Raw genomic sequence first — 18,409 nt, forward strand, 5'->3', positions numbered from 1 at the left:
GGAAAATATTTTACAGAGATATACTTTGTGTTCGTACTTATGGTCGAAAATTGCCTGCAAATAAAAAAACTACCTACCTATAAAAAGTGGTCGCGCGGTTGCATTCTTATGAGGTCACCAATAGTTTAATGAGTGTTCTAATTTTTGGGGGTTCTGAATTTTCTTATTCCTTTTATGCATATTTTTTAACAGAAAGTTTACATTTTTTAGCAGAATGTTTTTTTTTATTTTGGCAAGGAATGCTTATATCTCTCCGCTAATGGAAAATTCGAACTTTATAATGAAATATACCTCTGTGCAACGCGTGCCACATTGACGTCAGAACTTGCAAGCCACCTTCGGCTATTTTTGAGCCGGTTTTACTTTATTTTTATATACAACTTTCGACTTCATGTTCGAAAACTATATCTCTGAGAGGCGCTGTACCTCACGAATTAACAAAAGTAACCTCATTATATCTACAAAATGTTGGTGAGTGTCAGTATTTCAGTTTTATAAACGTTTAATAAATCTAAACAACCTTTTCGTAGTTCATTCTGATGACGTAACTTTGTACAAAACAACTGTTGCAATTTACTTGGGGATTTCACGACTAAAAGTAACGATTTCGTAACAGCGATGTGGTGGTTGTACTTGAATATGGCACAAACCCACCCAAACTTTTGATTTGTGCCCAATGATTCCAGTGAAGAAGTCATTATGACGCATGTTCCTTTCTACGCAGAGAATAGCATCAGCCTCGAGTGTTTCTGTCTTTTTTAGTTACGTCAGTGATGGTGGTTAAAGGTTGATACCCCTGGGATCCTTCTCAAAGGGCAACCGTCGCCATTCCGTTACCATCACGCCTGCATCTGTTCCTCGAGGTTAAAGACCTACCAGGTAAAAATTCCCATAGTTTGCTGCTACCTCCAAGGATATAAAAAAGTCCCTTTCCTAATTAACCCCCACAAGTCGACTTTTATAGCCCCTTCACGCGGATTCCATCTTTGAGAGAAATAGCAACTCGCTTGAATAATTAACAAGTGTATTGAACTATCAATGCCACTTCCTATAATGTAAATAATTCAAGGCGCAATCACTTTTTGTTTCTATTTGGATTTTATTTTGACATTTAACATTTTGCGCGTTAATCTCTCTGGAACGACTTTGCTGTGATCTCTGTGCAACCCAAAAACTGTTTTTGTTTGATTGCATTTTATGCAATTTATCGATTGGATAACCTAAGAATCAGAGTTCATTTATTTTCGAATGTGAGCAGTATCAAGGTTCGAATAAATATTTTTTGGCTAAAGCGAGTGTTCCTGGTCCTTTTTCGCAACTATTGCCAAAATCAAGGTTATACCCTGAAGGTTTGCAAAGAATTTAACAACACCTTGAATAAGACAACGACCCGGAAAATATCGCGATTTATTTGGGGGGTACTTAACCGGAATTCGACCTTGGGTAACCGGAAGCTTTGTAAGGAAGAAAATGGTGAGACAACAAGTGTAATAGGTGTCACTACGTTTGCTCCCCAGTTGATTACATCATCATCTCATTCTGCGTGGAATGCAAAATACGTATGTTAATGTTGATTTATTTTTGAGAAGTTAACTCTTGAAATTTTCTTTTGTCTGTGGACTGGGTTAATTTTTCGCCGCTATGAAGTTCCCGTTACGACGAGAGTAAAAGTTAATTCAGTTCTGACCCAATATTAAATTTTCCCGCTTGGTGTATAAAAAACGAAAGTGTCTGGTAAGTTTCCACATTCTTTCGTTACTCTTATTTTTTAAAAAATACCCAACTAGTTTCGTCGATTATTATGTCATAATGGTTTTACCGTATTTCAAGTCAATGCCAGATATGTTGTTTTGGTTCAACGACCGTTATTTAAAGCAGTGGTTTAAGTTATTATGCAACTGCAACTGGTGCTAAGATGCAGATAACTAGCTACATTCATAATATGAAAGAAACTTAAAATGGCAATATAGTTTTAATACAGAAGTTTAAGTCAGTTTTGCATTAAGTATTTTTTATTTTCTTCAAAATACACAATAAATTAACTCAATTTATTAATTAATAATAGTAATTTGGACCGCAGTTTACTGCGGGAGAGTTATTAGACGAAAGTTAAATTGTTTGCTAAAAAAACATTTATAACTATTTCAAACACTTTGAATATTGATGTGAAGATATAATTGTAACGTTAGGTAGTGAAATTTTATTAATTAGCAACATAAAAAAAGAAACCAGCTTCTAATTTATTCAAATTTTCTTAGTATCAGAACACAACCATCAGCATACGAATTTTTAATAAGTGCTTATTTCATTTTTACTCCCCTGGGGTGTCATCTAAGGAAACAGCGGTGGCAAAACCAAAAATCGGGACGGCAGACAGACGGACCGACGGAAACGGGAAACCTATTTCTTCGTACTTTTTCGTTACAATATTTTCTTCGTTTACGCTTAGGAAGTAATAATAATGTCTTGATAGATTTTTTACGAAGAACTAGACCATCGTCACAGAGTAGGGTGCAGTACTGCGAACTTGAAGGAAAATCCCCCGAAGTAGGGGAGACATTTTTCTGGTTAACAGCACTAATTCCACGAAAATTAAAATAGCTGCGATTATTTTCTACACTGTAGCTTTGTGTCAGGCCTTATTCATTGTTAATGATAGTTCTCGATGTTTAAATCAACGAAATTTACTGATTTTCGTTTCAAAAGCAGATTAGGTATTATAACTACAAGGGTTCACACTTTGCCCTTTTTTCTTAATATGCGTAGTCTTTTTTTCACAATAAAAAAGTAAAACATGTTTAAAATGGTAAACTTTTGTAGGAAAGTAACGATTTTGCAATTAGGCCCCGCCCCTCACTCTGACAACGAATGAAAAAATCATCAGAATTGAGATAGGGCGGGTGGGCGGGGTTTATATTTTGCCTTTTTTCTTAATATACGTAGCCATCTTTTCATAACAAGAAACTAAAACATGGAAGTTAAAAACATGTTTTTGAGTATCATGTTGTTCAAAGAGGACTATACCGGGTGTCTGGAAAATGGCGGATTAACTCTCCGCTACGCTCTTAACAATTAACTGGTGAGTCTGGGAAAAATAGTAAAAAAAATCCTTCTTACATTTTGGTGGAGTTATAATGATTTTAAAATTGGTTCTTTTGCTACGTTTAACAACTAAACAGCTCATTCATTATCACAATAATTAGTAATAAAACTTTTAGTTAATATTTTTCTCAAAAAAAACAAACATTTACCATTTTAGCGACGTGTTTTAAGTTTCTTGTTGTCGAAATAACTCTACATATTAAGAAAAAAAAAGGCAAAATGTAGCCCCGCCCACCCGTCCTATCTTAATTGTGATGATTTTTTTATTCGTCGTGAGCCAAAGAAGGCGGAGCTTAACTGCAAAATCCTCATTTTTCAAGAGAAATTAAAAAATGTTTTTGAGTATTGTGTTGTTCAAAGAATACTATGTATATTAACAAAAAAAAATAAAGGCGAAGATTAAGCACAACCCACCCGCCCCGATCTCAGTTGTGACGAGGGGCGGAGTTTAATTGTAACATATTATTTCTTTAGAAAATTCTACCCTTTTAAAAACAGATTTCATATGGTAATTTCTTGTAAAGAAATGAGGAGTTTGCAGCCAAACTTCGCCCTTCAGCTCGCGATGAATAAAATATTCATGACAATCGAGAAGGGGTGGGTGGGCGGGGCTTATATTTGTCAATTTTTTTGTAAATTTGCGAAGTCTTCTTTCTTCCACAAGAAACTTACTTGTTGACTAATGAGACGTTTATAATTCAACCACAACTAGATCGTTAACTGATAAGGGAAGGCATACCTGGAAAATTTTTAAAAATTTACAACTTTGTTTCTGCCTCCTTCTACTTAGGTTTTGTTTGTAATACACTGCCGAGCATTGAAATCGGCCCACAGAAATCGGACCATTATTCACATCTGACTTTGAATCAAATTTTCCATGTTTAATTACCATTTCAGTTAGATTGCACAAAGATATGGCTGTGTTGTTTTTGTAATAATTTGATAAAATTCCATTTGACAACCATGTTTGCCTGATATAAAGCGAAGGTGGATTTCAGTGATCATCGTTGCTAAGAAACCAGAAAGTAAACTGGACGTATTCACTCATTAGAGGTGTGCAGTGTTGCCAATTTTACTTTTACAAAATTACGTTTTTTTCGTAATGTACATCATAAAGAATTTTTTTATTATTTTTTTGGGACACCCGAAACCCCCGTGTATAACGTACTGAAGAGTTAATCCGCGATTTTCCAGACAGGCGGTATATACATACATATAAAGAAAAAAAAAGAAAAATATAAACCCCGTCCACCCACCCCAAAAACATGTTAAATCCTCTCGAAAAGGAAAAAGCACTGGTTTGGTGAGAACTCTGTGCAGATAATTTGACGTCATTTCGGTTCTCCCCATTCCAATAACCAAGAAAGGTGACAAACTATTTTTCTCAAAATTTTCGAAGAATTTCCAAAAATTGTTAATGCGGCTGGTATTCAAAAAGAAAAAATATTAATTTATAGAGAGGTTTTCGTGAATTAATAATCTGAGGTCATTTTTGTTCTACTCTTTGAAATAAATTAGAAAGTGAGGAAGCTATTTTCCAAAATTTTTCAAAAAATAAAAATTTAAACAAATCATCCGTAGGGAAAACCACTGGAATGCTGTAAAATTTGAATTTGAAGTACTTTTCAGTCTGTCTCTGCAAATAACCCAGAAAATTGGACAACTTTTTTTCAAAAATTTTCCTAAAAACATTAAAACCATCTCCATTCGAAAGCGAAAAATCACTAATTTATGAAATATTCTTTCTAGATTAATAATTTGATGTCATTACGATTCTGCTCATTCCAACAACCAAGAAAAGTGTCAAAATATGTTTCCAAAAGTTTCAAAAATTTTTAAAACGGTCACTATTCAGAAGGAAAATAAACTGATTCATAGAGTTCTTCGTAAATTAATAATCTGAGGTCATTTTTGTTCCATTTCTTGTAATAACTTAGGAAGTGAGGAAATTATTTTCCAAAATTTTTCAAAAAATAAAAATTTAAGCAGCCTATCCGTAGGAAAAATAACTACTGCACTACTAAAATTTTTTTTTCTAAACTACGAATTTGAGGTAATTTTCATTCCTTATCTGCAAATAATCTAGAAAAATGGAAAAATAATTTTCAAAAAATTTCCTAAAATCATGTTAAACGACTTCCATTCGAAAGGGAAAAAAGCACTAGCTTATAGAAAATTCTTTGTAAATTAATAATTTGACGTCATTTAGATTCTGCTTTCCAACAACCAAGAAAATGGACAATATATTTTTCCAAAAATTTCCAAAATTTTTTAAAACGGGCACTATTCAAAATTAAAAAAATACTGATTAATAAAGAGTTCTTTGTAAATTAATAATCTGAGGTCATTTTTGTTCTACTCTTTGAATTAAATTAGAAAGTGGGGAAACTATTTTCCAAAATTTTTGAAAAAATAAAAATTTAAGCAACTCATCCGTAGAGAAAACCACTGGAATGCTGTAAAATTTCTTCTAAACTACGAATTTGAACTAATTTTCAGTCTGTCTCTGCAAATAACCCAGAAAATTGGTAAACTAAGTTTCTAAAATTTTCCTAAAAACATGTTAAAACGATCTCCATTCAAAAGGGAAAAAGCACTAATTTATAAAACATTCTTTCTAGATTAATAATTTGACGTCATTTCGATTCAGCTCATTCCAACAACCAAGAAAAAAATGTCAAAATATCTTTCCAAAAATTTTCCAAAAATTTCCAAAATTTTTGAAACGGTCACTATTCAGAAGGAAAATAAACTGATTCATATAAAGTTCTTCGTAAATTTTTCATTTCTTGAAATAATTTAGGAAATAGCGAAACTATTGTCAAAAATTTTTCAAAAACTCAAAAGTTTAAGTAGCCTATCCGAAGGGAAAAAAATTGGTCTAAAGAGTTTAGACAGTACTTCCCTCGCTGTCGCTGTCGGAACCTTGACGACTGCATGCCTATTGTGTTTTTTTTCTCATTACATTTTTGTAGTCGGAATTTAAAAAAAAATTGCGATGACGTCATCAACATTTTTGCAAGGACACATATATCAGTTGGGATAGATGTAGGGTAATACTAAGAATAAAATTATTATATTCTCAAATTTTCGGGAAAATGAATTGGGTCGTTTTGAATATTGATTTGTAATAATCAATAAAATAACGGAACAATACGTATCAGAGGCAACTGAAAATCGTGTATGTATAAACATTCTTAATTTAAGATGACAGGCGTAACAGCATACGTGAGAGTCAAACAGAGAAACTGTAAACAAAACGACCATCGGTTTTATTGCTTCGACTTCCGCTTATTATATAAAACATTGGGTTTTATTTTAATTCTTGACGGTGAAATTCACAATTGGTTGATTATAAACATGTCTATTTCACATTCGCGGAACCAAGTGAACGCATAAAACAAATGCAGGTCTGTAATGTTAAAGTCGATGTAAATAAGCATGCTACCCTTATGTTTCAACCGAGTTTTTCCTTTAACAAATTTTGTGTCTACCAAATTGGGTTGGTTGGGGTGTAATACTAATAATAAGTGTTGCCTTTAATTTAATCAATAAAATAAATTGACTTCATTAATTTTTTTGAACCACCTCTTAAGAAAATCTAAAAAATATGAATGGAATGATAAATCACAAGTACAAACTCATCATATTTTTTGCATTTTAGATAGGATTTATTCAGCAAAATTTAAGGGTGACGTCATCAATTTTTTTAGGAGGGATGAACAAATACATTTTGAACAAAAGTTTACCATGCTTATAATAACATTAAAATATTCCCAAGATTTCAAAGCATTCGGTTTTGTAGTTCCTGATTAAATCGATAAAATAAATTCACGCCTTCATTAATTTTTTTGAGTCACCCTGCATATGCAAATCCAAAAATATGAATGGAATGATAAATCACAAGTACAGACTCATCATATTTTGTACATTTTAAATACGATTTATTCGGCAAATTTTCGAGCTGACGTCATCAAGTTTTTGGAGGGGATAAGCAAATATATTTTGACTAAACATTTATTATGCTCTTTATAACCTTAAAACATCTGCAAGATGTCAGAGCATTCCGTTTTGTAGTTCCTGATTAAATCAATAAAATATATTTACGCATTCATTAATTTTTTTGAGTCACTCTGTATATGCAAATCCAAAAAATATGAATGGAATGATAAATGACAAGTACAGACTCATCATATTTTGTAGATTTTAGATATGATTTATTCGGCAAACTTTCGAGCTGATGTCATCAAGTTTTTGGAGGGGATAAGCAAATATATTTTGACTAAACATTTATTATGCTCTTTATGACCTTAAAACATCTGCAAGATTTCAGAGCATTCGGTTTTGTAGTTCCTGATTAAATCAATAAAATATATTTAAGCATTCATTAATTTTTTTGAGTCACCCTGTATATGCAAATCCAAAAAATATGAATGGAGTGATAAATTACAAGTACAGACTCATCATATTTTTACAGTTTAGATAGGATTTATTCGGCAAACTTTCGAGCTGACGTCATCAATTTTTTGGAGGGGATAAGCAAATATATTTTGATTAAATATTTATTATGCTCTTTATAATCTTAAAACATCTAAAAGATTTCAAAGCATTCGGTTTTGTAGTTTCTGAGTAAATCAGTAAAATAAATTTACGCATTCATTAATTTTTTTTGAGTCACCCTGTATATGCAAATCCAAAAAATATGAATGGAGTGATAGATCACAAGTACAGACTCATCATATTTTGTACATTTTAGATATGATTTATTCCACAAACTTTTGAGCTGACGTCATCAAGTTTTTGGAAGGGATAAGCAAATATATTTTGACTAAAGATTTATGATGCTCTTTATAGCCTTAAAACATCTGCAACATTTCAAAGCATTCTGGTTAGCAGATTAAAAATTAAATTTCAAAATATTGTTTTATAATTTTGATTTTTTTTTCAAAAATCTGGACGTTTCGGGTGAAAAGTCGATTCAGAGTTGTAAACTACATGTGTAGGACTATGTTATTTTATACAATTGAAAACCCATTTACAATGTACAATTTTGAAGTGACGTCATCGCATTAGTGGTGGGGATGATTAGACAAATTTTGGTTAGCGTTTTACCATCTACATGATATTCTTAATATAAGTACAAAATTTCACAACAATCGGTCAAGTACTTTCGGAGATTATCTGTCTAATAAAAATCCGGGACGGCAGACGGACAGACGGACGGACAGACGGACGGACAGACGGACAGACGGACAGACGGACAGACGGACAGACGGACAGACGGACAGACGGACGACAGACGGAAATGGGAGACCTATTTCTTCGTCTTCTAGGGGTCATGAAAGATCGAGAAAACGTAAAAGTAGAGAGTTGGCCGACGGACTCGATTACAATACTTCCTTTGCTTACGCTCGGGAAGGAAAAACCACTACACTACTACAAAATTTCTTCTAAACTACGAACTTGAAGTAATTTTCATTCCATCTCTGCAAATAATCTAGAAAATTGGAAAAACAATTTCAAAAAATTTTCCTAGAAACATGTTAAACGATTTCCATTCGAAAGGGAAAAAAGCACTGGTTTATACAAAATTCTTTGTGAATTCATAATTTCGTCTCAATTGTGATGATTTTTTTAATCTTTAGAAACTTAAAACACGTTTAAAATGGTAAATTTTGTAAGGAAATATGGTTTTTGTAATTAGGCTCCGCCCCTAGGTTCGCCAAGGAATGAAAACTTCATTACTATTTAAATTAGGGCAGGTGTGGGGCTTAATCTTTGGCTTTAATTTTTTCTTAATATACATAGTATTCTTTGAATAACACGATACTAAAAAAAAAATGTTTTATATGATAATTTCTTGTAGAGAGATAATAAGAATTTTGCATTTAAATTTCGCTCCTTTGGCTCTCAACGATTAAAAAAAAAATCATCACACTTGAGACGTGGCGGGTGGGTGGGGTTTATATTTTGTTTTTTTTTTTCTTAATATACGTAGGTAGTCGTCTTTTCAGAACAAGAAACATAAAACATGTTTAAAATGGTAAATTCTTGTAGACAAATATAGATCTTACAATTAAGCCCCGCCCCTCGATCTGACAACGAATCACAATTGAGAATTGAGATCCGGGCGAGTATGGGTAGGACCTAATCTTTGGCTTTATTTTTTTCTTATTATATTAGTTATTCGATTTGGCGTTAATCAGCTCACTATTCATATCCATGTTCACGTTAATTTGTCGATCTTTAAAATTCTCGTCGGCACGGGACTTAAAAGTCATGAAACGTCGAGAAAACATGAAAATAGCCATTCATCGCTCAAATCCTATTACAATATTTCTTTCGCTTCAACGAGATTTAAACATTTTGTGGAAAGAATTTATCCGGGCGTATTTTAAATTGTAACGATATGTTTATTATGTAGTACCTATTTTTCACTGCGGTAAATTTGATTTCTCATTATTCTTATTAGAAATTCAAGATTGCATATCAAATTGTACAACAAGTAGCCACTCCCACTTCTGTGGGCGAATTTTAGCCAAACGTATCAGTGGCAATTACTCAAATGTCACAAGTTATATGAATAAGTTAGTAATGTTGACGAGATAAAAGAATAAGTGTTAATATACATTTTCCCATTTTATGTGACACACTATAACATACTACGACACACCAGGCAGTTCTATGACCTATAACATCGCATGTTAGTGTAATTGTATAGCTTTAGGTAATTTTTTGAGTTTCGCAAGTGTGTCAAATATCAGTTTGTTGATCTCCAATGAAATAACAAACCCTTGAAAGAGAACACCACCAAGATCATTCATTGTCTGACGTCTGGATTTTAAAAGTTTATTGTCTGTTTTAATAGAAGTTTCTACTGCCAAAGCATAAGCTTAAATATTTTCTGTATAATGCTTTCTGAAGGTAGATAAAGTGTTATTATTATTATTATACTCGTGCACTTGTGGTTTATAAATCCGCGTTGAGTTTTACCCTAGACATCCAAATTTTTGAAAAAAAAGTCAAAACTGTCTACCAAATTTTGCAAATTAAATTTGAAAGCATGGTAAATTGTTAATCAAATGCCCCCTTAAAAAATGATCATTTTACAATTTATCGAATAAATGTTTTATGTGTGTTTACGCCAGACATCCAGTTTTTTGGAAAAATAAACGAGTATGATTATTTCGTTGTCTGATGTGCGTTGAGTAAACAGTCAGTAAAATTTTATTTTCTGAAGATAAATACCGCCGCTGATTTGTTATCTAAACTGCTTCTAGTCGAATTTTTTCGATGTATAAACATAAACAGTTGAAGTTAAGCATAGACAAAGAAATTGAGGATACATTTTTTCCCGTTGATTATCTGCTTTGAATATTTTTCACCTTGTCCGCATTTGTGAGATCCGCGGCGTAGGGGCTGCAAGGTTGTTGTTTACGTCACTGGTTTTTACATTTTATATTATCAGGAGTAGACAACATGCTTGATAATTAGAAACATGGAGATGTCTGTTGAAAGTATTTGCATACTGTTATCTCATGAGGTGGTTAAACTTTTAGGACAACTAAGTGACAACAATAAGTCATTAGATTAAAATCAGTGGAAAGTTTGTTGTCAGTCTCAGCAAAATTGTTTCAAAACTGCAACCTATGTAGAAAACAAATATATTTAGAGATATTATAAAATTCCGGTTTCTAAAAAAAAAAAGTTTTAGTGTAAATTAATGTTCAATGTTAAAATAAAGTAAGTAATTCAAAATACTGATTTGGCTAATTTGATTATATTTTCGCACCACTACTGCATACCAGATATGAATAGGAAAATCTACCCTTTGCTGCTGTGTTCAAAAAACCAAGTTATTTATCAAGAAGAGTGATTTTTTTTAACTTATTGCCATGAATATACGAATATCCTTGAAAAAATCAAATCTGTACTGTAGTTGAAAAGTTTCCAATCTCTTTATGCATATTAATTAACACACATGACAGTACACTGCTGAATCCACTACCGATTGAAAACCAATTTTGTCATTTTGCTTTGTCTGTACTTCCAAGTAGCAAAAATACTTTTCCCACGCTATAAGCTTCACAGGAAACCCGACACAATTTTATTTACATAGTAGAAATCAAAATAGCATATCGCGTAATATTTTTCATTTCCCAGAGCCGAATTCGTAGTAAATAATTCCAAGAAGTCCATGTGCGAACGTGAGCGAACTCAACAGGAAACAAACACCTGGAGTGGTAACTTTAGCTGTATCCGGACTATAAATTGCGAAATTTTATTGTGCAACGGCCCTTGCATCGCGCGGTCTCGTCAAATTGTCGAAATTGTCGTTTCGGCAAACGTCTTGTGTAATAAAGTTTATGACGCCGAAAGGTCGAACACCTCTGTTAACAGTTTTAATTTTGGACACTTTATGGTATCTGGCTCGGCGTACGATGACTTAACATAGGTCAGTGTTGTGCCGACTATTTTAGAAATTTTGATAAATTTTGTTTATTTGTTGGCGATTACGGAGGTTAATGAAAGATTGGAATAACTGCCCGTACTTTATTGTGTGAAAGAAAAAGCTAGTAACAATATTTTGTCTAAAATTTACATGTTTACAATAAATTTCAGAAATTATTAATTATGACTTAAACAAAAGAAATAACTTAAAATTTTGTTCTAGCTAGGGAATTACTTGTTCTTATTCATATCTTTCTCTTCGGTACTCATGCACAATTCTCGTGTTGTCACTACACAAAACATTTATATTTTTGTTTGTATAATTACACACAAAGTTTGTATTATTATATAACTTTACACAATGAGCAATGACGAAAACAATAATATGCTGATATGTGCAAAAAACGGTGACCTGTTAAAGGTTCCAAAAACATAAACGAACATTTTCGTCAGTTGTTGCTGAATTAAATGCTCGTTTTAATGATCTATCAAGCGTTCGATCATCGGAAAAATTATACAAATTTTAACAAATATCTGATATCGTATATATGAATTTTCCTTGACATTTTTCAAATTGGCAAATACAAGGAGTAAACCAAGTTTCCCATTTTCGTTTCTATGATGTGGTCTGATGTCTATTCGGTGATTTTAAATAATATTCGACATTTGTAGCCGATTACTTACAAATTTTAAGTATACCTATCTTAAGGTTATTATGATGATGACAAAATAAAAATTTAGTTGTCCTTTCCTCCAAACAATAAATAAATCTTGCTTGCAATGCGAGATTTTTTTAGTTCTCGAGTGTAGGTAAGCTAAGGAAGTATGGTAATCGAGTCCATCGGCAAACTGCCATTTTCATGTATTCTCGACGTTTCATGACCCCAAGAGTATGAAAAAAATGGTCTCCGTTTCCGTCTGTCTGTCCATTTAGCTAATCATCCCCATCACTCGCGTGATGACGTCACCTCAATATTGTAACGTAATGTTTTAAATTGTTTTAAAGTCACCCAATTTTACCGAAAATTTGGGAGTGCTAATCGTTTTTTCGATGTATCAACATAAACAATCGAAGTTAAACATTGTACACTGGTAGCAGTACATTTTTTCCGTTGGTTATCTGCTTTAAATATATTTCATAGTGTGTGCGCCCAACGTGACATATAGATTTAAGTAGACGATTTGTTGATGTTTTGAGCGCTCGATTTTTTAAATTTTAGATTTTTTGATTTTTTTTCAATTTTTCGGAATTAATTTTTCAGTATTCGATTTAACGGTTTTCTTTCAATATTTTGTCTTCTCGTTTTTAGATCACATTTTATACCAATATACGAGCACTAGTTTGTGAAGGACGCCGGGGCTCAAAAATTTTAGAATGCAGTAATGTTGCGCCCGCCTATATTTAATAATGACAAAATAAAAATTATGATAAGTAACATCGCGACTTACCCAAAATAATATTCAGAACGTTTTGCTGAATTGTAGCGTAACTATTAAGTTTAATCGCTTCCCATGTTTTGAGGAGACAATTTGCGTGTTTAATTGTCGAATTCTTTCGATGTATAAACATAAACAATTGAAGTTAAGTATGAAGAATTTTACAAAATCTTAGGGGCTTTTAGCATCCTTTTTTAATATGTAATGTTTCGTTTTTGAAGGAGAAATCAAAACATTGTTAAAACCGAAAAATTGAAAAATCAAGAATTTTAAAAATCTAAAAAGTCCAAAAATTAAAATATGGAATAGATGAAAATGTTGAAAAATGGAAAGTTTAAAAATTTGCAAAATTTTGAGAAATCGAGTAAGTAAAAATTTAAAAAAACGTCGAAAAATCTAAAAATTTAAAAATTGAAATCTTGAAAAATACCAAAACTGAAAAATCCCAAAACTTAAACTGAAACGTCGAAAAATTGGAAACTCGAAAAGAAGAATAATAACCGAAAAACTGAGAAATCGTGAAATCGAAATCCAAAAGTTGGAAAAATGGGAAACCGAAACATCAGAAGATTGATAAGTCGAAAAATCGTAAAATGGAAAAATTGAGATACCTATCGAAATATGTGGCTAAAGATCGAAAAATGAGAACATTGAATACTGAAATTTAAACTTAAAATCCCAAAACTGCAACATCGAAAAATTGAAAAATCGGAATATAAAATTTAAAAATAAATTCCGAAAAAAAATCTAAAAATGAGAATGCAAAAAATCGAAACAACAAAAAAGTGAAAAATCTAAAATTTAAAAATTTGAAAAATTGAAAATTTATAAAATCGAAAAATCAAATTGAAAAATCGAAACACACATTGAGAATTTAAAAAATTGAGAAATCGGAAAGACAAAAATCGAAAAGTCAAAAAATTTAAAAATCCATTAATCGAAAAATTGAGAAATCGAAAAATCGAAAAATTTAGAAACGCCAAAAATTGAAAAATGGAAAAATTTAAATACAAAAATCCCAAAACTGAAACGTTGAAAAATTGGAAAATCGAAAAGATGAATTATCGAGAAATCGAAACCGAAAAATTGAAAAATCATGAGATTAAACATCAACCGATCCAGAAATCAGGAAGTTGAAAAATCGAAAAATTGACAAATGGAAGTGACTAAAAATCGAAAAATGGGTAAATTCAAAATTGGAATATTTTAACCGATAAAACGAAAAAATGAAAAATCGAAACATCGAAAAATTGGAAAATCTAAAAATGCGAGAAGACTAAAAATCCGCAGAAAACCGTTAAATCGAAAATTGAAAAATCGAAAAATCAAGAAACTGAAAAATGAATTCCGAAAAATTGGAAAATCGAAAAACGAGATGCCAAAAAATCGAAAGATTGAAAAATCGAAACAAATGAATAATCTAAAATTTAAAAGTTTGGAAAATTGAAAATTTTATAAATCTAGCAGTCAAGACACCAACAAATCGAAAAATCAAAAAATCCAAAAATTAAAAAATGTAAGATTTAAAAAGTCGCATTACAGTATAAACTCTATAATCCGAACCCAGGATTATCCGAACATCCAGTAATCCGAACAGAGGCTAGTTAAAGTCGATATCTCTTTAATCCGAACTGAACTTGAAAACATGCAGCTACTTGCAAAAATGACGCAAGATCTTTTTTCTGCACGCAAGTACTAGCCCCGCCCACCCACCCTTGTTTTCTTTGAGGATATGTCATTTGCAAAAATCAGTCTCATACTTGCCAAGATAAGACTCATTTTGGCAGATAACCTATTCTTTATTTTCTTAGAAGGGTAGGTCATTGGCCAAAATGAGTCTTATTTTGGCAAATACTAGCCCGGCCCACCCGCCTTTTATTTTCTTAGAGGGTAGGTTATTTGGCAAGTGCTAGCCCTACCCATCCCAGTTTTATCGTAGGGAGTACTACTAGATTTTTCAGTTTTTCGATTTTTCAACTTTCGAATTTTTCAATTTCTCGCTTTTTAAATCTGCAATTTTTTGATCTTATATTCTATTTTTGATCTCTCTGGGCAACTGAAAAAAACTTTCGATTTTTTAATTCTACAATTTTGGCAGTTTTCCGTTTTCTCAATTATTTAATTTTTAAAAATATCCAGAAAACATGTTTATTTTTTTTAATTTTCGATTTTTGATTTTTTGTCACCGAGTTTTTGGAAGGGAGTAAAAGTAATTTTAATCAGCGATTTCCCATGTTTACCGTAACTTGAAAACTTCTGAAAATTTTGTTTCTAATTTTCAATTTTTGGATTTGTCGATTTTTCAAAATTTCGGTTCGAATAAATTTGTTCTTTTAGTTAAAAAATCGAAAAATGACAAATCATGAAAAGGAAAAATTTTTATTCAGAATCGGTTGTAATATGTCAGTTGCCAACTTTTTTGAAGTTTGAAAGTGAGCAATTGTTTGTCATCTTTACGAACTTCGTCGGAGGTCGGCAAATTTTACACCCACCCTTATTTTCTTAGAGAATATGTCATTTGCAAAAATCAGTCTCATACTTGCCAAGATAAGATTGATTTTAACAGATGACCTACTCTTCTAAGAAAATAAAAGGTGGGTGGGCGGAGCTAGTAACTTTTCTTAGAAAAGTAGGTCATTTGTCAAAATGAGTCTTATTTTGGCAAATACTACCCTGGCGCACCTGCCTTTTATTTTCTTAGAGGGTAGGTTATTTGGCAAGTACTACCATAATGTAAAATTCATCACCTCAGAAAGTGTGTTATTAGCGTATTTTGTCGAATTAAGTGACAATAAACCGCCATCGATGTTATGGGCGACTTATTACACCTAGGTGTATATACAGGGTGATTTCACACATATATAAAATATTTAAAAAATTACATTTTTCTGAAGCTTTACATATTTTTAACTTACAGGTTTTCTACGGTATAATAAAACAACAAAACAACCATATATTCAGAGATTTTTTAACATCTATATTTCAAATTTTCTTTTTCTTCTGGGGTGACATAATTAACAAGAAGGCTTTTTGTCAGTTTATAGTGCTAGTTGGTGTAACTCTGTTGTTGTTGCTGTAACAATACTTTGTCGTTTTTGAAAAATATAACAGGATTTTCCAAGCCGCTGTAAATTAGTTATTTATTGAATGATTTACTATTATTCTGTATGTTTATCAAGAATAATAGAGTTGCACAATATCTGTGGGTGTACGACGCATTGAAATTTGGAATAACTAAAAGATTGATGTTTTCCTTTGTATGCGTCTGTGGTTCTAATTCGACTGTAAACAGATCCAAGAAATAATAAGAGCAAATATACATCTAAACAAAGTAAAATTACGTCATTCAGTCGTTTTGTTCGATGTGTCTACAACAGTCATTATGAAAAATAAAATAGGTGTGTAAATCAGGAGTACCTATTATCAAGCTGGTGCGACTAATTTGGTTATCAAAATCAAGTAGTAAATTATTATTGCTTGCTCTCCGAGAGGCTCCTATGACGCAATTCAGGTATTCACCATTTAGAATGGAACGGTTTTCGACCCGTTTATCGAAACGATTATCTTTAATAAATTGATATAGGTCAGTTTTATTTTTATTACAATTTTCCAAACAAACCGCATCGTATCAGAAGTTCATTTCTATACATCGTCACCACACAACTTCCAGCTATGAAGGTTTCCTTATCGCTCAAAAATTTGAAATAATTATCTCGCAAGTGTTGGGCGCTTGGCATATTTCACACAATGCATTGTTCATGTTGCACACAGAGTTCATCAACCTGAAATTTAGCAGATTGCAAATCTCGCAAATAGAATTTCGCTTACTTTACCCTACTCGAGTGCAATAGCCGATAAAATTTGACCATTGATTGATTGCAGGTCAACAGCCACGTAAAGTGTGCACATGATGCTCATGAGAACTGGACTCCCCGACGTTTCCTTTATCGTTCGTACTTTTCCAGTAGCATCTTCAGGAATTGCGTCATGCTTGGACGCAAAATTGATACCCAACATGCGTCATGCTACTGCAGGCTGAAGTCAAGGTTTCCGTCGACAAAAACATCGCTGACAACATTGTTAAGATGCGGTCAAGGTCGTAGGATTGGGTCCCTTCTAAAAGTTTGAGGTTTTGTTCCCCAAAGTGGTCGTTCACCTATCGATTTTTGCACATCCATTTACTGAAAATGTGGTCACAAATCGCAGGTCGTTTACCTTAGAAAGTTACAATTTAGACGTAAATTTGTACAATGTGCATTGAGATCTGGAATGTCGATAATAATTAATAATGACCTTTGCGTTCCGTTCAATGAACCCTTGTTTCATCGCAAAAAGGCTCACGATTTTTTTCGGGAAAGTGCTGCTCTGAATTTGATTGTGGAAATATGTCGCTGATTTCAGTTTTGCGTGATAAAGGCGGGTCGAGACATCGGATTTTTTATCATTGATATGAAGTTTAGTAGCAAGTTTATATAATGATAGTACGTTTGGAAGTACCTATTAAGAAAGGGGATAAGTTAGCTGTGTCACGAAGAATATAAATTACTACGATAAGTCGAATAAAACAAAGAACAAGGTTTTGATACACATTTCTTGGTGACTTTTCTACGCACTCGAGTTTTGTTTAGAACCGATAATTTTATTTCTTGAGAGAACGCACAAATTCGCTAAAGTGTTAATTATCATGTAAAAAGGAAATAGTTTTGTTTTGCTCGATAAGAGACACGTGTTCGTAATTTTGAAATTTTATTTTAAAATATTATCTTCTGAATCGTCCTGATAAAGTTGTTGAAACTTGAGTACCAGAATATCGTAGAATAACAAACGTAACATTTATCTAATTTCGATAGAAACCTTTGGTGCATCTAACGATGTATGTAGTACCTGCTTCCGCAAAAAGTACGACTAGTTTGTGTCAATGTCCCGAAATAGAGAAACTTCATGCTTTAAAGTTTTTTAGATTGAATTATTTTTTTTTTGGATTTTGATACATTTTCCGATTTCTGAAAATTAAAATCTTTTTTAATGAAGTACTGCTTCTAAAAAAAAAAATAACTTATACATGCAAAATTGAATGGACGTCAAAACGTTTGTTTCCAGAACACCTCTTACGTAATAATTGACGATGTTTTGGAATTCTTGATTAATTTGCATCTCCTTAACGAACACGCTCGTGACGTCGCAAAAAGAGTGACCAATTCGCACAAAAAGACCGGCAAGCGGTCACGGCCAACTCTATAAAAACTTGCACTTTTTATTTGACGAATAATGAATAGAAGAGGTCAAGGAAAACATTGAATGCTTTAGTAAGCGCGCAATTTACGCTAGGATCCAAAATAATCAGCGTAACATCCACCTCCCACAACTGGTACCACACTGAAACACATGAATGAATTGCATCCGAGCTGCATCCAATAGA

General features: G+C 32.4%; 2 long non-coding RNA genes across 4 annotated transcripts; one reads left to right on the forward strand and one right to left on the reverse strand.

Moving 5' to 3' along the window:
* The first annotated feature begins 381 nt into the window (after nt 1–381).
* On the forward strand, nt 382–17,985 carry LOC135139677 (uncharacterized). The gene is made up of 3 exons (XR_010282181.1): nt 382–471; nt 531–879; nt 16,873–17,985. It is a non-coding gene; the product is annotated as an uncharacterized LOC135139677 (long non-coding RNA).
* On the reverse strand, nt 16,022–16,900 carry LOC135139678 (uncharacterized). Of its 3 annotated transcripts, XR_010282184.1 has the most exons (5): nt 16,824–16,900; nt 16,610–16,772; nt 16,408–16,554; nt 16,332–16,358; nt 16,022–16,272 (listed from the first exon to the last, which is right to left on the reverse strand). It is a non-coding gene; the product is annotated as an uncharacterized LOC135139678 (long non-coding RNA). The 3 variants fall into 3 exon arrangements; XR_010282182.1 differs by having other exon boundaries at nt 16,022–16,358; XR_010282183.1 differs by having other exon boundaries at nt 16,332–16,554.
* Nucleotides 17,986–18,409: the final 424 nt, after the last annotated feature.

Source organism: Zophobas morio, unplaced genomic scaffold (genome assembly GCF_036711695.1).
Source record: "Zophobas morio isolate AGI-343-1 ecotype UQ-CSIRO unplaced genomic scaffold, CSIRO_AGI_Zmor_V1 ptg000031l, whole genome shotgun sequence".
Taxonomy (NCBI): Eukaryota; Metazoa; Arthropoda; class Insecta; order Coleoptera; family Tenebrionidae; genus Zophobas; species Zophobas morio.